General features: G+C 42.2%; 1 long non-coding RNA gene across 1 annotated transcript; it reads right to left on the reverse strand.

The window, feature by feature from the left end:
- Positions 1 to 6914: 6914 nt before the first annotated feature.
- On the reverse strand, positions 6915 to 22867 carry LOC131491996 (uncharacterized). Its single transcript, XR_009251765.1, has 5 exons — positions 22442 to 22867; positions 15733 to 15840; positions 10707 to 10819; positions 10143 to 10219; positions 6915 to 9646 (listed from the first exon to the last, which is right to left on the reverse strand). It is a non-coding gene; the product is annotated as an uncharacterized LOC131491996 (long non-coding RNA).
- Positions 22868 to 23381: the final 514 nt, after the last annotated feature.

The raw sequence follows: 23381 nt of genomic DNA on the forward strand, positions 1-23381 counted from the left end.
GCCACTAGCTGCTTGTGCCAGACCCTAATCCCTGCACCACAGGGCTGATAATTGGTTAAAACCATGTGCTTGGAGTCTGGTTTTGCCGCCCGGTCACTTTGCAACCGTGGGCAAACTGCATGGACTTTCCTTACGTCACTTCTGTGAGTTAATGCATGTGATGTGTTGAGCACACCCATTGTCAGCTCTCGTTCTTTGTCAACACTAAAAGCTCTGGGTGCTCGGGTAGGAGAATGAATGGAAGGCAATGGAAACAGATCGTTTTTCTGCCTCCTGGAAGCTGGGTAGCCTTAGGACATACGGAAACACGCTGGGACTCAGTTTCTTTGTCTGAAAAGTAGGAGAAATATGTCCCACCTTAGGCTTTCAAGGGAATTAAAAGAAATAAGGCATGTGACACACTCACCAAGGTGCCTGGCAGATGACAGACTCTCAGCCACTGCGGGCTGTTATTCCTTAAATACGATAGCAAACCTGACAGTCACAGAACTAGATGCAAAGGCTCCGAGAAGAGCCTGGCCAAATACAATTAGAAGATAGTTACAACAAAACAGTACCTGAGGGGGCAGTTTTGGTTCCTCACAAGATGGAGATGACAGGTTTTGCTCAGGAACACAAATCCACACAGCTCAGCGTGAGTCCCCTTTCCCAGGCTGCCTGAAGTTACCCAAACTCCTTTCCTGGCGTTCACGTGGTCTCAACTCCTTCACCTGACAACCGAGGCCCAGCCCCATCTGCCCCAATGCCCTCCCCAACCAATTGTGTCTCTCCTCGCCAGTCAGACCAGACTGTCTGCTCCCACTTTCCGACTCCTGTGTGTCCTCTGTGCCCACGTCCAGCCCACAATCCACCTCGTGTGTGGGGCTGGTTTAACCACCACCTTTTAAAGGGCTTTTTTCCTGGTACTTCCCATTAAAGTCAATTCTTCCTTGCTCTCCATTAATATCCCACAATCTTTTCTCTGCTCTTCTCTCCTTTTTTTAATGTTTATTAATTTTTGAGAGAGAGAGGGCACAAGTGGGAGAGGAGAGGGGCAGAAAGAGAGGGGGACAGACTATCCAAAGAGGGCTCCGTGTTGACAGCAGTAGGCCCGACGTGGGGCTTGAACTCCTGAATGTGCGACCATGATCTGAGCCAAAGTCAGACACTGAGCCACTTGGGTGCCCCTCTGCTCCTCTCTTGAAAATTTTTTTAACATTTATTTATGAGACACAGAGAGAGAGCACAAGCAGAAGAGGGGCAGAGAAAGAGGGAGACACAGAATCCAAAGCAGGCTCCAGGCTCTGAGCTGTCAACACAGAGCCCAATGCGGGGCTCAAACTTACAAACTGATAGATTATGACCTGAACTGAAGCCAGACGCTCAACCGACTGAGCCACCCATGCGACCCTACCTCTGCTCTTCTCTTGAGGCACATACCACTCTCCGTCATCTTGGAGAGATATTTATTTCACCCTGCACCAAGTTAGAAGCTGCTTGTGGGCAGGCTCCATTTCCTACCTCACCTCTTTACTATCCAAAGCTCCAGCGTGGCCTTTCCACACAGTCTGTAAGGATTTGCTGAACGTTCTGGACTAGAAAGACTACCCATGACAGCTAGCTGGCACACACCGAAACTGTAAAATCTGCTGTGATCACTCAGTAAATTCTAAATAGCAGCCCTATAAGGAAAGCAGTAATAAAGATGAATTTTGTGGCAATCATTTGGTTCCGTTGCCCCGCTTCCCGGCCCCACAGCCTCTCTACGGGAAGCAAGGCTGAGCTGTGAAGTCAGAAGCACTTCACCCAGCTCTGAACCCAGTCTGGTGGCTCCTGGGCCTGGTGGGAGCCACCTGCTCTAGTGCCCACTCCACAACCTGAATAAATCAAGCCTGGGATTAACTCATACTTTGAGGACAACCGGCACTCATTTCTGTTGCCCTGCTTTGACTGTGCTTGCGACAAAGAGAATTGCAGAATAAAGTTTAGCCCTCGGCGTCACTGTGACATAATAAGAAATAGAAATATTGGTCTCTACCCCCAGATCAAATACGTATACTGATGCTGACACCGAGCTCCCCAAACCCTTGTAATGTCCTGAGTGAGAGGGGTGCTAGGAGCATCTTTTGTCCTAATATTTGGTCTTTGACCCCCGTTTCTGACTCAGAGTTCCTAAAACCCTTGTAATAGCCTGGGTGATAGGACCGTCTTTTGTTCCAACGAGGAGACTCTGGGGGCTCCTGGACGGGGTTGGAGGAGGGTCGGTCACCAGAAAGACCAAATATGATTGGTAGCTTGGAACTTCAAGCCCTGCCCCATCCTTCTGGGAGCTGAGAGGGGCTGGAGAATGAGGTAATAGTCAATCATGCCTACATGAGGAAACCTCCATCAGAAAACCCTCAAACTCTGGGTTTCAGAGAAAACCCAGAGGCGCCACAGGGAGGTGCTGGGAGGGTGACACGTCTAGAGAGAAAGTGGAAGCTCCACACCCCTCCCCTACTCCTTGCCCTGTGCACTGCTCCATCCAACTTGTCACCCACATCCTTTGTAATATGCTTTATATAAGCATAAATCAGTGTTCCCCTGAGTTTTGTAAGCAGTCCTAGCAAATTAGCAGACCCAAGGAGGGATTCCCTTATTCAGAACAAGTTGGTCCGAAGTAGACGTGACCACCTGGGGTTGGCATCTGAAGGCAGGGCAGTCTTGGGCTGAGCCCTTCACCCGTGCAGGCAGTTAGTGACAGCGTTCAGTTAAACCCGAAGACTCCCAACTGGTGGCCACCCACAATTGGCTTGGTGTGGCAGAACCCACACGTGCGGTGTCAGAAGTGTTCTGGGAGTACACAAGAGTGGCTTTTCTTCGCTTTTTGTTTTCTCGAAATATAATCGACATCTAAGGTGTTTTTTCTTTTACTCCCCAGATCTATTAGAAAGTCTCCCAACCCCTCCCATCCAGAGAAAGACTTCCAACGTGCGAAGGAAGGAGGGAATAGGGGAAGCAAGGAAAGGAGGGAGGGGGGAAGGACGGAGAGAGGACAGAATCTAGCCAGCCACGTGTACTTGCAACCAACACCTCTTCAATTCTGGTCAGTTTGTCCATCATTTGCTGGTATACAGCTAACTACCACAAATTTTCACCCCGACGGTGAGGATATGCTTAATATATCCACTGAAACTGGCATCTTTAAAGAAGGAAACAGATACTGCCCAGTTATGAAGTTAAACACTCAACTCTAATGTTCCTAGAAGGCCTGCCAGAGACGTGTAGGACCCTGATTTGAGGCCCGGCTTGCCTTTATGAAAATACTTCTCTCTTAGACCTAACTCAGGTGAAGGGGTAGCGAACCACTTTTAGATGAAGGCCACAGAGTTGAGCAAATTGGCCATGGGGAAGAGAATTCCAGAAAGGTTTTAGATTTTTTTTTTTTTTGAAAAACCGAGTTTTCAGTCTCTCCAAACTTTGTCTAGTTTGACATAATGTTTTCTTCTTCCTTTAAACCCTTCTTTTTTTCCAAAGGAAACTTAATTTAAACAATGTGTTATTGTAATTAAATAAAGGACTTAACAGATACAAACACCAAAATTCTTGTTTGAGAGTAAAACTTTCCTGGCTTCCAGGACTGCCAGGGAATTTTTAAAAGAATAGTGGCAGCTTTCAAGCTAAGAGTTTTCACAGAGCCAGGGTGAGATAGTGAACCAGAAATTTATTATCTGAACACATTGTATGGAGCCTCAGGTGGATGAAACTCATCCTCCTTGTCCTCATAATCCTAACTTCATGTGTAGATTAGTGACATTTCTGAGAGAGCTCAAAGGTCTCAATAATCTTTTATCCATGGTGTGTCCCCACCACACAATGACAAATTATCTGGGAACTTCAGCTGTGTTAGTTTATCGCCAGCCACTGGCAACCAAAATGATCAGTTGAGGGTTATTCTCGTGGAAAAATGTGAATTTTTAAATGGAACTACAAGACAGAAAGAAGATGCTTGGAAATAACTGGAAAACAACAAAGACCATCTCAACAGCAAAGGACAGAATAACTGCCTGGGAGAAAACCAGAGACGTTACCCTCCGGGGCCTCAGGACATGCCTGATTATCTTCTGGATTCACGTAGCACTGCATGAATAGGGAGTCATTTGCTGTGTGCTGGACCAAGGGCAAAAAGTCTATATTTTCATCTGCTTCCAATTATGTATAAGAATCTACTGGGTCAGCCTCAGGCAAGGCCACCCTCCCAAACACCATCAACAGTGAGGCAGACGGAGACTTGGAGAAAGAAATGTGCTAAGACTGTAAGGGGCTATGCTGAAAAATAAACCTCGTCCCCTTTCCTCCTCTTTTTTTAAATTTTTTTTTCAACGTTTTTTATTTATTTTTGGGACAGAGAGAGACAGAGCATGAACGGGGGAGGGGCAGAGAGAGAGGGAGACACAGAATCAGAAACAGGCTCCAGGCTCCGAGCCATCAGCCCAGAGCCCGATGCGGGGCTCGAACTCACGGACCGCGAGATCGTGACCTGGCTGAAGTCGGACGCTTAACCAACTGCGCCATCCAGGCGCCCCCCCTTTCCTCCTCTTGATAACCACCTGGATGTCTGGGCGTCCTCTTCGAGATAAGGCCATGTCATTGCTCACCCCAACGTATGGTGCTGCTAGCATTTTATTTCAGCTCAATGCTAAAGATCTAGGAATTGATGAAAGCTCACTTGTAGGCAGAGGACAAGGGTCCTCCGTCACCACTCCTCACTAATTGGGGCCAGAGAGGGTGCAGAAGTGCAGTGTCTCTTGCCTGTGATATAAAAAGAAATATCCCTTTGGTACCTGGGTAGCTTTACTGGTTAAGTGTCTGACTCTTGATTTTGGCTCAGGTCATGATCTCACGCCTGCTTAGGATTCTCTTTCTTCCTCTCGGGCCCTCCCCCACTCACACGCACACGCTCGCTCGCTCGCTCTCAAAACAAACATTAAAAAGGAAAGTAATGTTCCAGAAAGACCATTCAAGGTCATAGGCAAGAAAGCCGGTCAAGCAAAATTGTCAGCTGAGGGCAGGGTATGGAAGCCCCTTGACGGTAGGCCAAACAACACTTCTGAGGAGAGGAAAAGAAGTGGACAGATCACAGGAACTGGGTGAAATCTGAATGCTAATTGTCAAAACGTGGGTTTTAATGGGTGAAACAGGCTCTGTTAAAAGGGTTGCATAGGAACAAAGATCCCCATACCCTCAGTATACAATAATTGATAACATTTATTAAGCATTTACTATGTGCCAGACATTTCTTTAAAAATCTTAATTATAGTGTGGCTAACATACAGTGTTAAGTTAGGTTCAAGTGTACAATATAGTGATCTAGAGGGTATGATGCTAAGCGAAATAAGTCAGAGAAAGACAAACACCATATGATCTCACTCATATGTGGAATTTAAGAAACAAAACAAATGAACATAGAAAAAAAAACAGATACTTTTCTTAGGGCTTTATGCATATTAACTCATATTAACTCATTGCTTCCTCACAACACAGTTCCCTGAAGTAGGTAGACTAATCTGCATCCCCCTTTGTCAGGTGAAGAAATCAAGGCACAGAGAGGTTGAGTAATTTGCTAAGTCATCCAATTAGCAAACAGAAGAGCTGAGATCGAAACCCAGGCAGTCTGGCTCCACAGTCCGTAGGCTTAATCAACAAGCTCGTGGGGTCTCCGGTGTCTACTTAGCAAGAGTTTGTGTCTTTGCAGCACTTACAAGATATTCTGAGGCTCAGGCAACCCCTCGACCCTGTGGCAGGATCACTTTAGAGGTGGAGTAGCATCTGATCTTGAAAGTAGAACTTCCTCTTTCTCTCCAGTATGGAGGACCCCAGAGCCCAAGAGATGCCCCTGGAGCAGGGTCACCAGGAAATTTCCATCCTAAAAGAACAGGAAGCTGCAACCCTAGACGGAAGCAGCCCTGTGTTTCCTCCTGGACCCTGCAGACCAGGATGTAATCTCCTCATATTTACAGTGTTCAGTAAAATCCAATTTTAGACTCAGTATTAACTAGCAATGCTTTCTTCAGAAAGTCAACCGGAAGAGTTATTTAAGACATGAACTAAAAGATAAGCAGAAAAAGTTGAGCATGAAAGTAAAGACATTCTCATAAAATGGTTAATTAGAAGAGTATTTTAAACATTGTAAATATTCACACTTGGAACATCCCAAATATTTGCAGAACTTTATTCCAAGAGGAGTCTCAATGAGGAGGTTTCAAACTTTTAAAGGCTATAAAAAGACTAGTGTGTTGTTTTCCATGTGCTTGTTTTTGAGCAGAGCTCAGGAATTGTCTGGCAAACCCAAAGTGGGCCCCATTTTCCTTCATTGAATGTGTCAGTATCTACCTTCATTTTGGATCTAAACTCTTGCACTCCTGCCCACACAATACCCACTTTGCAAGAAGTCAACTGGGCACCACACTAAGGGTCAAGGTTACAGAGGGACAGCATACAAACCATCACACGTGGAGCTTGTGTCCTATTGGGTAAGACAGACGGTTAAACAAGTGAATATTTGCAGGTGTTGATTAACAGTGGGAGGTAAATACACAGGAGCATCTGATACATCATAATAAAATAATAGAAGGAAAGGCAATTCCGGGACTGATGGCCACAGATGGCTTCTCTGAGGATGTGGCATTTCAAACAAAAGTAAGAAAGGGTTTTTTAAAAAAAGATAAGCAAGGGGTGCCTGGGTGGCTCGGTCTGTTGGGTGTCCGACTTCGGCTCAGGTCATGATCTCACGGTCTGTGAGTTCGAGCCCTGCATCGGGCTCTGTGCTGACAGCTCAGAGCCTGGAGCCTGTTTCGGATTCTGTGTCTCCCTCTCTCCCTGCCCCTCCCCTGTTCATGCTCTGTCTCTCTCTGTCTCAAAAATAAAACAAACGTTAAAAAAAAAAAAATTAAAAAAAAAAAAGATAAGCAAAACTAACAAACCTTTAGCTAGACTAAGAAAAAAAGAAAGAGGATGTAAATAAATATAATCAGAAATGACAAGCAGACATTATAACTGATCCCACAGAAATACAAAGGACCATGAGACTATTGTGAACAATCGTACACCTACAAATTGGACAACCTAGAAGAAATGGGTGAATTACTGGAAATATACAACCTACCAAGACTGAATCAGGATGAAATCTTTAAAAATCTGAATGAACCAATAATGAATAAAGAGATTCAATCATCAATAATCAAAAACCTCCCAATAAAGAAAAGCCCAGGACTAGATGGTTTCACTGGTGAATTCTATCAAACTTTTAAGGAAGAATTAAAACCAATTCATCTCAAAATCTTCCAAAAAATTGAAGAGGAGGGAACACTCCCAAACTCATTTTATAGCATTACTGTAAAACCAAAGCCAGACAAGAACACCACAAGGAAAAAGAAACTTAAGGCCAATATCCCTGATGAATAGATACAAAAATTCTCGACAAAATATAAGCAAACTGAATTCAACAACACATCTATAGTAATCAAAACAGTATAATAGTGGCATAAAAATAAACACATAGATGGATCGAACAAAATCAAGAGCCCAGAAATAAATCCTTGCATGTATAGTCAAGTAATATTTGACAGGGGAGCCAAGAATACTCAATGGGTAGTATACATCTGAAAGTTGCTAAGAGAGTGAATTTTAAATGTTCTCACTGCAAAAAAGAAACATTAGTTATGTGACCTGATGAGGGTGTTGGCTAGCCAGTTCCAGTTGATCCAGCATCAGATCAACATGTTTTGCCCATTCAAGTCGCACGATGCTGTATGTCAATCACATCTCAATAAAGCTGGGGCGGGGCAGGGGAACGGAGATTTCATTGTAGAAAAGGTACAAGGAGACCGAGAACTTGAGCTCTTCCTAGTGCCGGAGATTTACAGCTTACTCATGACAATCCAGGTGTGAATCAGTATTTATGAATTTTGCATATAATTCTGCAACCCCTTGCTTCCCCTAACCTATACTTCCAATTTTATCTTTTCCAAATTTTTCTTTCCCCCCAAATCTCCCATTTTGATACAACTGGTCTATTTGGTACTCTCTAAATATGTTATGTCTATCCTTACTTCCTCCTCCCCCTCTTCTGTGTGTTCTCTCCACCAGGATTGTTCTTTCTTTCTTTGCCCAAGCCCAGCTCATTCCGTCTATTGCATGAAGCTTTCCCTGGCTACCTCTATCCACAACTGACCTGGGAACACCAACAAACCATAGTGCCTGTATCACACCTGTGATGACTGGCATTTAGTGCCTTGATTATGAGCTAACTTTTCAGCATTTACATCTAGCCTCTTCAGATACATTATATATGACTTGAGGTCCTTTGTGGGGTTTTCTGCATATACATTTGCTTATACCCAGCAACAGGCCAGATGCCTCTATAGTCTTTTAGAGCATTTAGCATACCATATTGCATTTGGCAATTTACCTGACTTTCTCCTAAATAACTCCCACATCCAATTAAGCATCAAGTTCTGTTGTTTGGGACTCATTTATATCTCTTGTATCTATACACCTCTCAGCATCATTCTCCCACACCTACCCTAGTTGAACCTACCAGCATTTTCCCCTTGAATTACTAGACCAACCTTCTAGCTGGTATTTCTGCCTCCATTACTGCCCTTGCAAGCCATTCAATATGCATGGCCAGAGTAACCTTTCTAGAGTGCATGTCTGATTACATTCCTTCCCTGAGGAAATCTGCCCCATGTCTTCCCATTGCATTTAGCATGAAGACTGAAACTTTCCCACGGTCTCCAAGGCCCTGCTTGGTCAGGCCACCCTTCCTCTGGTACCAGCAAAACTCTCTCCTGTCCTAAAACTCTTATTTCTCTTCTCGCTCCCTCCAACCATATCTCCATAATGTTTATTCCTGTTCATCCTTCAGAGCACAGCTCACAGGCCACTTCCCGAGAGAACGCGTTCCATCATATCCTCACAGGCTTATGCTGGTCTAAGCCTTTGTGGCTCTGATCGCAAGAATGATTCAATGAATAAATATGTGCTGTGTGATTTAATATCAGGCTCCCCCACTGCATCTATGTGCCAAAGAATAGAAACTTTTATTTTCTTGTTCACAGCTTCACAGCTTTATCTGAGCTCCTAGCACAGTGCCTAGATCATAGTCGGCCTGAAAAAAAGTCTTTTAAATAAATAAACCAATTCACAGTCTAGGTAAAAGCTCTTAAAGGCAGGAAATATGTCTAACTCATGAGTTTACCCCTTATATCTAGCACAGGCCTTTCACACGGTAGACCCCAAAAAGATTTTTATTTCAATGAATGTCTCTATCTCATGGTATTAGCTTTGTATTTTACAAATGTTGAAGGATAACAAGAAAGTCATAAGTACGGAAGCTTGAAAAAAGAAACATTAAATAATGAAACTTTTTAGAAAGCTCAACTTCAGTGCTGATTTCAGTCAAGCATGTGACTTGTATTTACCTCTATTGGCCAGAGAGCTAAGGCTGGGATTTGCACGTGAAGATATGGTCTTCAGCTTCCCAATCTTTTCAAATTAAATATGACTCCGACCTAAAGTTTAGGCGTCATCGATGAATACAGATAGGAGCGGTTTCCTATGCTGCCTATGGCTTCAAGGTCACTGGCTGTTTGGTTGTTGGATTCCGTGCTTTTACCTTGTCGCACTATAAAAATAAGCAGGACATTTGTTTTGAGTTATCAGAGAATTTTAATCTTGGCAGCTCCTACCTCTGCTATATGTAGAGCCAGGGTCTTTCAGACATAAGCTACGCCCGTAGACATTTTTCTGAAGCAACATTAACTGCTTCAGGCAAGTTGGACAACATGCCAAGACCAAATGGAGATGCTTCAGTAAGGAAAAGGGCACAGCAGGGATATATCTAGGCGATTAAACCAAGCCTGCACCCCCCAAGAAACGAAAGCCATGGTGGGTGCTGCAAACATGTAATAGTAATATTACCTTCCTCCTGAAAAATAACCCAACCATGAGACAGCAGTACAGCCTGAAAGTTTCCAGAACCGCAGTTCTAATTTGCATGCCTAGAAATATGGCATGTGTCAGTAAAGAGACCAGTTTGCTGAGGTTAAGTGTGAGAAAATACAGTGTTGCTGATTGCTTCAAAGTAGTGATTCATGCAATGTTTTCTGTGGAGCACTCACATCGGATGATGAAGGGGGAGGGGGGGTCCTATAATCCCTCCTGGAGATTCACCATGCATGCAGTCACACGAAAAGCCCTATAGTAAAGAAATCTGTTAAACCTGGCATCTTCCAAAATTAATTGAGTGTGGAACCTTTTCCTATGTTACATCCTGTTGTCATTTATCATTTTTTTTTTTTTTTTTTTGGCTGGCTGGCATCTGAAGTAGCTTCTTATGTTTAGGGAGTCCCCAACTGTGTGCAAATCTTCCTGGGAGGCAAGGCCCACGTCTCCCTTCAGCAGGTAAAAAGGCAGATGGTGCCCCCTGGGAACTTCATGGGAACCAGGGTATCACATGCCCTCAGGGCCAGTTGGCTGCTGCCTCCTGGGACTTTGACTCTGGAGGAAGTGGCAGAGAAGCATGGGCAGTGCAAACTCCTTCCGGTGTCTATGATGGGCACAAGGTTCAGAGGTCAGGGCCATTGGGGGTGCAAGGAAAGTGTGAAGTATCTACAGGTGGTGACAGTGATGTCCTACCAGGTGGTCCCCAGGGCATGATTTTGGCTGTGATTCCAGCCACCTACCGCTCCCTTGGCTCCTGAACTTGTCTCAACCTCTTCTCCAGTCTTCCATCAGGGCTCTGAATTCAAGTACTCTTCTCTTCCTTTTTAAGTCATCCAGGGTTAGCCTCTGTCGCCTGTAAATAAGAATTTCACTATGACTTGTCCTTTAACATCTGGGAGAGAACAACTTTGGAATATGCTGCATTAGCTAATAATATAGTAAATTGGCATGCCTTTACTTCCTTGACCAGACATATTAATACAGCTTCTAAAAGCAATTTACTACCATGTATGAAGTTCATGAAAAAAAAGCCTCAAAGAATTTCATCTCTAATTTCACTTTGACATCTCAGTTCCTCTGATTTGATCATGACTCCTCTTCCCTGACCCTCCCCACACCTCATCTATTTAGTATCCACCTTTATCTTAAACAGACCTACCCTGTCTTAGGGCTAAGCAGTGTGAGTTTTGTTCAGATGATGTGAACTGAAAGACTAAAAAGAAATAATAATCGTGCAACACAAAGATGTTTCCAGCCAACAGAAGACTTGAAACTGTTACATTTTTTTGAATGTTGAAGTTCAAAATAAAATATGTCACACAAAGTTTTCTAGTAGCAAGAACCACATTCAAATGGACCACCTGAGTAGCCACTGGAGTTCGACTCCTCCAGCATCACTGACAAGGAACTGAAAGACACAAGCATGCAAGTAGATATAAATGCTAGCACTGCAGATGTATTTTTTCTCCTTTCCTAGTTGGTGAAAACAATCTAATATATTTCTACCTAATAACATCATATCTTGAGGGTGAATTTGACTTTTTTTTTCCTAGCATGGGTGACCTCTGGACCTCTGTTTCAAAATACACCGTCATTAAATCTGATAAGTTTCCATGTTGTTAATTGTGCTATCTTGGTCTAGCATCTCGCTTGTGATAATGGACTAATAACGGATGAAATGGGATTGTCTGTTTGTAACTAAAAAAAGTAATAATAAAAATAAATAAAATTAAATAAAATAAAAAACTTTTGGTTTCTGAGCATAGCCCCTCTCATCAATACATATCGGGTAACTTCGACTTATCCACCTGATGGCTCTTATTAGAAAATGGGAGGTTCTGAGGGGCACCTGGGGGGCTCAGTCAGTTGAGCTTCCGACTTTGGCCCAGGTCATGATGTCTCGGTTCGTGAGTTCGAGCCCCACGTTTAAATTATTTTTTAATTTTTTAATGTTTATTTCTGAGACAGAGAGAGACAGAGCATGAATGGGGGAGGGGCAGAGAGAGAGGGAGACACAGAAACAGAAGCAGGCTCCAGGCCCTGGGCTGTCAGCACCAAGCCCGACGCGGGGCTCGAATTCACGAACCGTGAGATCATGATCTGGGCCGAAGTCGGTCACTCAACCGAGGCGCCCCTAAAAAAATTTTTTTAATGGGAGATTCTATACTATGACTTTTTCAAATGTTTGACTAACAGAAAAGATTTCTACCAAGTCCTTAGTTTTTCAATTTGCATTCAAAATACACACGGTGGAAGAACTGGCTTATTTGAGGACATGATACTTTGAGATATTAACTAGAATGTTCTTTCCCTTTCCTCTTTACTGTCCTTCTCTTGGGCTGCAAACATGCATCTATAGTTTTTCCAGGGGTGGGGGAAGGAGGGTTTAGCGGGTCAGAAAGGAAACAGAACGAAGACATCATATTCTTCAGTGTAAAGCTCAAAAGCTAGGGTCTCAGGTACAAAAAGACAGTATTAAAAAGTAGATGTGTGAGTCAGGACTGGACTCTTCTCCCTTTCAACCACCCACCAAGGATATGAGAAGCACACGGCTGCAGTTCAGCAGGTCAATCTAATGACCAGGTGACACCAGGCACATATCAAGGGCTGGCAGCAGAGAGCACTGTCAGGTAGACCTCAAGAAACAGCCAAGTGCCACTTGAGTAAACAGCCCCCTTCCTAGACCTTAACATCAACCTGAGGGGCATGGATTTCGTAAAAGAGGAAAAAAATCCCACATGTGGTTAAATGTTTAACCCGAGGTGACTGAGAAATTATGAAAATTCACTGAACTTACCTGTGAGTAAAAAGAACCCATTTTCTATATTATGAGAAGTGGATGCTCAAGGCCGGAGATAAAAATTTTCTTCCTGAAAAAATACTCCATTATATATGTGAATTTGAGAATGGCACAGTCAGCATCCATCTGAGTCAGTTTTACGTAAAAGAACTAGGCCTGAGGGCAATCCAGTCAGGACTAGCTTTTCTTTTTTATTTTATTTTCTTTTTTTAATGTTTATTTTTGAGAGACAGAGAGACAGAGACAGAGACAGAGAGACAGAGCACGAATGGGGGAGGGACAGAAAGAGAGGGAGACACAGAATCCAAAGAAGGCTCCAGGCTCTGAGCTGTCACCACAGAGCCTGAAGCGGGGCTCGAACTCGAACTGCGAGATCATGATCTGATGCTTAACCTGCTGAGCCACCCAGGCGCCCCGGGATTGGCCGTTCTGATCAACCTGCACCGCTCAGGTCTTCTGAGACTCTTACTGTGGGCAACGCAGAGATGGGAACAGACATGGAATGAGGCAGCACCTGGAAAAGTTATGAAAAGTCCAAGTAGGAAATGAGGCAAGGAAGGAAATGGGAAGGAAGAAGAGGAAGGTGTCATTGTCTGTCTTCTCGGAAGTCCCAAGGGAGCAGATCCCTTTGCTTATCACTTATTCAGGCTCCGAGTGAAAGGTCAGGAGTTATAGGCAAGTGGAAGGATGTCTGCAGATGATGTAGGAGAGGTGGACAGGACGCAGGCTTTGCAGGAAGTATCTCGATTGGAAAGATAATTTTGAGGAATTTTAAAATAAAACATTTTCATGCATTGCAGCATGAGAAATCTATGTGGTGATATAAGTAATGAAACTAAGCATAAGCTGACAGAGTGGTTTTATCACCTTGATCAGAAGTCTGAGAACTCGTTCTTACTAGTAGTATGGCGTAGTTCCAGTACCCGTAATTATATTCTACTTCCTTAACTCCCCCTGGAACATCTATTAAGCATGTTTCCTGTCCCTTTTGGCCCTGGGATATTCCCTGTTCTAAATCTCTGGTTCCCAAGGAGCTGGTGAGCCACAGTGAGCTAGTGTTTATCACATACCTGAGATCTCTGAACGAGAAGTGTTCTGAAAGTGCCAATTGATCTTAGCAAGAGCAGGCCAGCTTCCCTTACACTGGAGCGTCCTATTTCCCGTTCCATGTATCTCCCCTCCTTATTTGCAAGTGCTTCACATTTATCTTGCTCTTTCCCCAGCGCCTCCACTGTGAGCATCTCAAGAACAAAGAGTATGTATGTCTTCTCTTCCTTTGGTAGTTTCCAGTGAATAATAAATATGCCATGGCATTGGGTGACGGATGGCTTAACCATATGTTCATAAAGCCATGGCAGACTCCTACCTCCTAAGGCCCATCATAAACTCACACCCAGAATCCCCCCTGCTGGTCCTTCTTTCCCAGCCATCTAAACTAACATAGCTCTTAAAAATCATCTTTTCCAGGGTGTCAGGGTGGCTCAATCGGTTAAGCATTTGACCCTTGATCTTGGCTCAGGTCATGATCTCATAGTTCGTGAGATCAAGCCCCGTGACAGGCTTTGCGCTGACAGCATGGAGCCTGCTTGGGATTCTCTCTCTTTCTCTCTCTGCCCCTCTCTGGCTTGGGCACTCTCTCTCTCTCAAAATAAATATTTTTTTAAAATCTTCTTTTCCCCATCTATCTGACATGGAAAAACTGCGCAGTAAAGAGGAAAATATGAGCAAATGGATAATGTAAACAAGATAAGGAAGTGAGAGCCCACAGAAAAGCACCGCTTAATGGGTACTAATAATATTTCTGAATGTGCCCTGACACTCATGTGTGAATGAAGTGGTCAATCAGTCGATAGAGGCCCTTTGTAGTTGCAGTGACGGACACCCAGTTAGATCTAGAGCATAAAAGGCACTGTATTGGTTTTGATCCGGAATCCAAGGAATGTCACACCCCAGGCTGCACTCAGGCTGGGTGTTTGCAGAGCCTCCGGAGAAAAGAGAACTAACTGCACTTAGACCATCTCTCAGCTCTATTGGTTTCCACAGATTAACTTCATTCTTTTTTCATTCCGTTGGCTTTCTAGACAAGGTCTCCAACAGCTTGCAAATGTTATACCTACAGTTCACTCACCACCTGAAGAGAGATGAATCCTAAAATGAGCCCCAAGCCCAAATGACCAACAAAGGTCCTCCTTGGCCCAGCTAGGGTCAGGTGTTCAACCCAGGACTGTAAGGTGTTGTAACCAGGAGAGTGTGAAGGAGGGAGACCAGGTGGGAAGTTTCTGGGTGCACAATCCTGAAGGTCAAGGGTTTCCTGGAGGAGTCAGCAAAGAGCTACCAGGGGACAAAACAAAAGCTAAGAGATTATGTAGGCTTGGGTGCATTCCGGCCTAACAGGCCAGTCCTGTGAGGTGGAGTAAAGAAATGTTAAAGGCTTGAACTTGTCTCTGTCACTTCTATCAAACCTTCCATAATGCTGGATGGGGTATACTGAGACTCCAGCCCACTCCCCAGCCAAGGCCACCAGTGGGATGTTGGACAGCCCTTCAGTGCTAACCTAAGGGGCCATCCCAGATGTCAAGATTTTGTACCCATGCCCATAACAGCCCACCTGCCAGGCCTCAGGTTTCTCAATGTGAGGGGATATTGGCAACAGAGACAATGAGTGAAGGAGAGAGGAAAATCAGGATGCAGGGACATGGACAGGGGACAATGGAGGCAGGGGGGTTGTTGGCATGGAATACAGAGAATATGGACTCACTGCTGGCCCAGGTACGGTGAGGCTCAGGAGAAGGAGAGGCCCAAGAGCAGGGGAGGTCTAGGAGAACATCACTTCTTTAGCCATGTGACTCCCAACCCTTTCAGAACCTCTATGCCCAGGCCCCAAGGCCAGTCATGCCACTAAGAGGCAGGCAGTGAGGTAACCAGGAAGGATCTGGGTTTTCATCCTGCGCTAGCAAGTCACTTACATCCTTAGCTTCAACTTCTCCCTTTGTAAACTTGCGGACTAGTCTGTAAGTTTTCCATGATTTCCTCTCTCTTCAGTCATAGCTTTCATCCGTGTGAGAACAGCTGACCTAGGCAGGTGGAAAGATCAATAAGTTAACAGGTAACATTGCAGCAAAGGACACACGAGATGCGAAGCAATCTTTTAAATGTCTTTTGAGGACCCATGAAAATCTGCTGTTGATCCTGCCTCTGCTAGCAAATTCTTACCAAATTTCATTATCACCCCATAACTGACTTTCTTACTTTGGTGAGAGTTGAGAATTTTGAAGCCTTTCCACAAAGACTGCAATGCTTTTGGTTTCATGAGCTGAGGTATAAAAGGCACCGGTCCCACAGTGATTAACTGGGGTTTCACAGGCAGTGATTCAAACCAGTGCTGTACTGCGTGTATTCAGTTACTGTAGTTATGATTTCATTAGCTTCTCTGATAAATAATGCAACGACTTTAATGATGCATTTCCTCTTTTAAAAAAAACAACCCACAATGGAAACGCCATTTCATAAAGCAGGGAAGAACAATGACTTCTGTTTAATTTTTATTACTTTTAAATTAATCTGTAAGGTTTTAAGAAGTGAAAACCACCTTCTGAGGAAAAATAAAACAAAAAGGAACCAGAAAGGTTAACCTGCTTTAAAGGTGCAATCATTTCTGGGTGAGTGCAGAATGGATATAGGTCAAGAATCAGCAAGGAAGCCCCACCTTCCTCAACTGAGCCCTTTCTAGATCACAAAAGGAAAGTGGCCCTGCCAAATTAAAACCCTCCATAACAATAAAACCTGATTTAATGCAGTCATTATTTTTCCATTAAATCTGAATATCGTCTAATGCATGGATGTTATTTTAAACCTACTACGCTAATGCAAATCCAGCATTGCTTGTAAATCAGACCTAAACATTCCATCAATTGTCATTACTGCTATTGACAATCACAATACTTCATCCCCAAGGACACCATCCCCTCAGCCCCTGACTCCAGAGATGTAGGGGGAGAATAAAGGAGAGGTATTTTAATTTCGAACAGAGAGCTGCTAACTGAGGTGTAGAGGTTGCGTCAGTCACACCCTGGAGGTCCCAGCTTAATTTGGTTCAACGTGTAACCCTTGCTTCTCCAGGCCACACCAGGCTGGAAAAAAAAAAGATCCAAGGCTTAGGTTTGGAACAACTGGGCAAAGACAAAACTCTGTGAGTATGTAAACCAGAGGAAAGTTAGCGCTAGGAGCTGGTAATACAGGGGATGGAGGTGAATGGAAGAGCTGAGAAGCCGAACAGGAGACACAGAGATGCAAACCAGACATCGGCCACATATTGGCTGGAAGGACAGAAGGAAGATGAAGTGGGACTAGATGTTAGGGGGCACAGATGTTAGGAGGATTCTGGAACCACACCAGGCCTGCGCACGGGGACTTGGAGCCATGGACTCGAGGAAACATGCACTGCTGGATGTTGCCTGGGGCACACGGTGGGTGACATACCCTGACATCTCTCTTTTCCTTACCACCCCCTGTATCCACCAGTCCCTCCCATTGGCAAAACCCAGCTAGAAGCCAACTGACCTCAGAGTGTGGGAAAGGCAGTTGGATGTCTGTCTTCTTGCAATGAAGAGCAGAAGAATGAGGGAAAGGTATGAGGGAAAACAGGCCCAGAGCAGCAGAGGTTACAACCATGTTAGTATTTGAGTTCTGCCTCACTGGGTGGGGCTGCTCCGACTCCTACCTCAAGCTCCACCACAGACCCTCTGCTAAAAGTGGCAGAAGTCCACGGAGGCTCTGTTCCACAGTGTGTCAGCTCCGTTAATCAAGTTCCTTCAACCTCAGAGTCTGATGGGTGATAGGTATCATAGTTGACTCCCCAGAACATACCCCCCCAACACCCTGTGGAGAAGCCCAGTGGTCTAGGAAGGATGGAATATCTCCATCTTGGCTCTAAGCTCAGGTCTTGTTTGGCTCTGCCTACACCCCCCACTACAGTGACTGGGGGAAGGGGGAGCACACAACACTGGTCTAGGTGGTCAGAGCATGGCATCACCCCAAGAGTGACTAATTCAGGGCAAAGCCACTGTCCCAAATGGGTATTTGTGCTACAAGGGAAGAAAAGATAAGCTTCAGATGAGGAAACATGTGGCCCCAGGAACTGACAGCAGAGATTTGGCTGCCAGCCTGAGAAGGAGGCAGCCACCCTGAGGAGGGCAGGACTAAGAGAAGCACATAGACCAAGCCCCAGCCCTGATGAACTTGTGAGCCTGGAGAACAAACCACCTCCCCACACACATGCCTCAGGACTTTACAGTTACGTGAGACAACAAATTCTCTTATGGCTTAAACCACTTGAGCTTTCTGTTGCTTGCAATAAGAGTCCCAACTGGTCAAAGAACTAGTTGCTCCTTCAAAGGTTTGGTACATGGTAGTTGTTAATGAACAATTGTTTGCTCTTGTTTTCTTACGCAGCTATTGAGAAACTTATGCCAAGCTCCCTGGGAACTGAAATGGGGGTGGTCTGGTATCTCTAGCATGACATGGTCTTACATCTGATTTTTAATATTTTTAACTCATGCCAAACCTGCCTCCAATACGGGACACATACCCCAACCATTCCTCCCTACTTCAGGATGAGTTTCCTAACTTCCAATGGTTCTATCCTGCCACACCACACTATCCCCCCTCAGCCCCTGACTCTAGAGGATTGAAGCCTCCATTTCTCCTTCTTTGTTCAAACGGGTTCTGAGAGTCTAATTCTAACTATCTCACCTGGAGACAAGGGAGAACTCATTGAAGCCTCTCTGGGTTATAAATTCATGGGTTATTCACCCATGAATCTCCTCTTGTGGAGTCCTTCCCATGAGCCAGACACACAGAAGGGTGCAAAGAATAAATTAGCTGCATCAGGAAGTTGTGAGTAGAAACTTTCCCATAACAGAAACTCTTTTGCCTCAGCCTTCACAGTGGACAACTGGTGGTTAAAAAGCCTAGAACGCTACTAAACATCCTACAATGCACAAGACAGCCCACACAATAAAGAATTATCCAGTTTAAAATGTCCTAGTGACAAGGTCAAGAAACCCTGCTGTAGGGTTAAGGTCTTAAGTAAACAAGGAAGAAAAAACAATAAGAGTAACATTGCTCAAATAGGCCAAGTACATTTATTTTTGGTTTATTTTTGGTTGCATGATGCAGACAATCCTACATTTTTTCTTCCTTTCTATTTATTATACATTTAACTTCTTTATATTACTTTTCTACTCTAGTTAAGTACAGTAGAGAAAAGAAGTATAATTGCATGCACTCTTTCTTCTTCTTTTCTTCACCATTAAGTACAATATTTGCTGAAAGCATTTCTGTACTTACCTACTATCAGGTAGAGAAAGTTTCAGCCTGTTGCTAGTTTGCTAAAGGTTTCTTTCTATCATGAATGTTAAATTTTGTCAAGTGCTTTTTTTTCCTATGTCTGTGGAGGTAAGCAAATAGTTTTGCCCTTCCTATTAATGAAGTGAATTACATTAATCAATTTAACTATATATATAAAGATAACATAAGAATGTTAAACCAAGCTTTCATCTCTATCACACCAAGCTTGGGGAATGAGATATTGTGTTTATATATATGTTGAATTCAATTTGCTGGTAGTTTGCAAAGGATTTGAAAATCTATATTCAGAGATTAGATTGGCCTGTGATTTTCATTTCTTTTCATTTGCTTTTCTGATTTGGCATCAAAACTATGCTAGCCTCTTTCAATGAGTTGAGAAGTACTCCCATTTCCATATTCTTTGGAAAAACTTCTGTTAGACTGAAATTTTCTGTTTGTCAAGTGTTAAAGGCAACTTAACTTGTACACTCACCCAGGCATGCTGCTTTCTTTAAGGAAAGATTTTAAGGCTATTAATGACAGTTCTAGGACTATTCGGGCTTTCCATTTCTTCTTGAATCATTTGCAATAATTGTTACTTTAGATAGCATTGCAATTATTTTTTTTCAGAAATTTCTCCACTTCAGCTAACTTTTTAACTTCTTTTGTCATAAGCTAGTTTATGATATTTTCTCATCATTTGAAATCTCTGACACATCTGTCACTATCTCCTTCATTCATATCTTATTTGGCTTATTTATGTTTATCTTTTCTCTTGCCAGAGTTTTGTCAATCATATTGGTGTTTACAAAGACCTCTCTCCTGGCTTTACTAATTCTCCATATCTGTCTGTGTTTTCAACTTATATTTCTACTACCATTAGGTTTTTCTATTGTTCTTTTCCCAATTCCTTAAATTGGATGCTTACCTCATTAATTTTTAGTCTTTTTTTTTTTTTGTCTTCAATGCAAATGTATGGCTCCAAATTTTCCACCAAATCCTAGGTTAGCTGCACCTCACAAGTTTCAATGTCTTTAGAAAGGTTTGGTTCCATACACATTCTTATGTATATTATGATTTCCTTTTTACACATTGATTAATCAGTAAATATATTTTTATAATCCACACTGATGAATTTTTCTACTCATCTTTTTTGAGTATAAACAGAAAACAAGGGATGCCTGGAGGCCTCAGTTGGTTGAGCAACCGACTTCAGCTCAAGTCATGGTCTCTCAGTTCACGAGTTTGAACCCCGCGTCAGGCTCTGTGCTAACAAACAGCTCAGAGCCTGGAGCCTGCTTCAGATTCTGTCTCTCTCTTTCTCTTTCCCCCTCCCCTGCTCATGCGCTGCCTCTCTCTGTCTCTCAAAAATAAATAAGTGTTAAAAAAAAAATTAAACAGAAAACAAAAGCAGTTATTTTGTGGCCACATGGCATGCTCTACAAGTTGTCAGTCCTTTAAAATTTGTTAAGATGTGCTTTGTGGCTTAACAAGTGATTCTTTTTCATAAATGATTCACATGTGCATAGTAAGAATGTGTTTTTTAGAGTTAATTATAAACACATCCATTTGATCAAGTTTAGTTGTGCCATTCAAACATACTATATGTTTATTGGCTTTTTAGAAATGTGTCCTAACACTAAATTTGGCGAGTGAAAATTTCCCACTGCCATGACCAACTTGTGTTTTACTTCTTGTACTTGTATCAGCTTTTGCTTTAGATATGTTGTGGCTATTTTATTAAATAGCCACGTTTAGAACTTCCACTCTTCCACATAACTGACTCTTTTATATTTATATAGTGATTCATTTCATTTCTGCTAAATATTGTTGCAGGTCTATTTCATGAATATAATTATGCCAGCTCTTATTTGGTGCTACCTACCTGGTACATGTTTTTTTCTTCCCTCTATTTTCAACCTTTCTTTGTCCTTATTTTAATGTTTTTATTAATAGACAGCATAAAGATTTTTAATCCAACCTGATAATCTTTGTTTTTGATCAGATTGGTTTTTCATTGACGTTGGTTGGGATTACTGATGTTTGGATTTATTTCTATCATTTGGTTTTGTGCTGCCTATTCTGATTTTTCTTTTCTCTCTGTCTCTCTTTGTCTCTCTGTCTCTCTCACTCTTTCCTTTCTTTCTTGGCCTAATTTTTTTATTAAAATATATAGTAAAGTATAGTTATTAAAGTAATTTTTTTGTATTTACTTTTTTACTCCATTTTTTCTCATTCCAATTTTTCTAATTATTAAATAATTCCAATTATTAAATAATTTCTCATTTATAATTTTCCAAATTACTCTAGTAATTTGGAAAATTATACATGATTTCTTTCTCTCTCTCTCTCTCTCTCTCTTTCTTCCTTCCTTTCTTCTTTCCTTTTTCCTTCCTTCCTTCCTTTCAATCTTTCTTTCCTTCTTTTTTCTTTCTTTCAGAGTGGTGGTTTTCCTAAATACTTTAACATAAAAATTTAACCTAAGAAATCCAAAACTGGTCACTATCTTAACCTTTATCATAAAGAATCCAAGAATTCCAGAATACAAACTATAATCACCTCTACAATGGTTTATATGCTAGTCTTAATCAGTTTTTACGTTTTATTGTTTTAATCCACAAATCAGACATCATTATCAGTGTTTTTGCCCAAAACTGTGTTTCTATGGACTTTTATATTCACCAATTTATATGTGTTCCCTTCCTTCCAGATCTTCTATCTGGGATCATTTTTATTTTCCTTGAAATAGACATTTCCAAATTTCCTCTACAGACACATTTGGGTTAGAAACACAATTTTTGTTTACCTGAAAATAACTTATTTTTTAACTGAAAGCCATTTTAATTAGATATGGAATATAGTGAATAGATAGGCACTAGATATAGATTCAGCACCTATAAATAATTTTTTATGGCCTTTTGGCTTCCTTGATGCTATTATGAAGTCAGCTACAAATGAACTGTCATTCCTTTGTAGCTGATTTGTCTTTTCTTTCTAACTTCTTTTGATTGTTTTTTCCTTGCCTATGGTATCCTGCAATTTCTCTCTGTTGTTTCTAGATATAGATTTTTCTTTATTTATCCCACTTAGGATTTCTTAGGCTTCCTTAAGCTGAGAATTGGTGCCTTTCAATTTTCGAAATACTAAGCCAATCTTGTCTTTGAATGCTGCTTCTCTTTCATTCCCCCTTTTCTATCCTTCTTGCATCTTCACTAGCATCTTAAACTTGCTCCACATTTTCTATCCCTGTCTTATGTTTATTTTTCATCTTGTTTACCTATTTATCCCTTATGTAGCATTTAATAAGTAAATAGTAATCACACTTACTCTGCCTTTTGGGTCCAGTAGTCTTGGTTCCTGCTTTTATTCACGATGCTTTGTTTCCTTGAGCTCAAGTTCCTTGGATTTATAGATGTGGAGTCCTTGAGGCCTGGGTTAGAGGCACGTTAGCCCAGAAATATGCATTTGTTTCTGCCAGGCATCTTGGATTATAATAAAGTCATGGCCTTGTTTCTGTAAATTATTTGCTTGAAGTGTTTCAAACTGCATATAACATGGATGCTAGACATGGAAGTCAAAAACTATCAGAAATGCAAATAGTGGGCTTCTTACTGTACCTCTTTTGGAGCACATCTTGAAGGCAAAAAGTAAGTCAGGATATAGAGTAATTCATCCATATATAAGAACTGACATCCCTGAATAGGAAAATGTGTTTACTTTATGTCCAAAATAAATCAAATCCTTAGTCAAAAAAGAAAATTCAGAAATTGTTTTTTTATGTTTATTTATTATTTTTGAGAGAGAGAGACAGAATGCAAGTGGGGAGGGGCAGAGAGAGGGAGACACAGAATCTGAAGCAGGCTCCAGGCTCTGAGCTGTCAGCACAGAGCCCAACGCAGGGCTCGAGCTCATGAACTGTGAGATCATAAGCTTAATAATAATAATGTTAATAATAATAATAATTTCAACTACTTGTAAATTGAGAAACAGTTCTATCCAGTCCTTACATCAAAGATGAAACTGAAATTTTAAACTATCTAGAAAGCCTTTAAAATGAGACTACTTTATAATAAAAACTGTGAGACACAGCAAAAGCTGCACTTAGAAAATAAATTGTAGCCTTAAATGGCTTCAAAGCCTAAAATTAAGGATACTTAGGTTCGTCATAATAAATTAGAAAAGGAATAATAGAATTAAGTGCAGCTAGAAAGAAAGAGGGTTAGAAAATATAAAAGAAAGGAGAGATGATAGGGGTGCCTGGGTGGCT

This window comes from Neofelis nebulosa, chromosome 12, assembly GCF_028018385.1.
Source record: "Neofelis nebulosa isolate mNeoNeb1 chromosome 12, mNeoNeb1.pri, whole genome shotgun sequence".
In the NCBI taxonomy this organism is placed as follows: domain Eukaryota; kingdom Metazoa; phylum Chordata; class Mammalia; order Carnivora; family Felidae; genus Neofelis; species Neofelis nebulosa.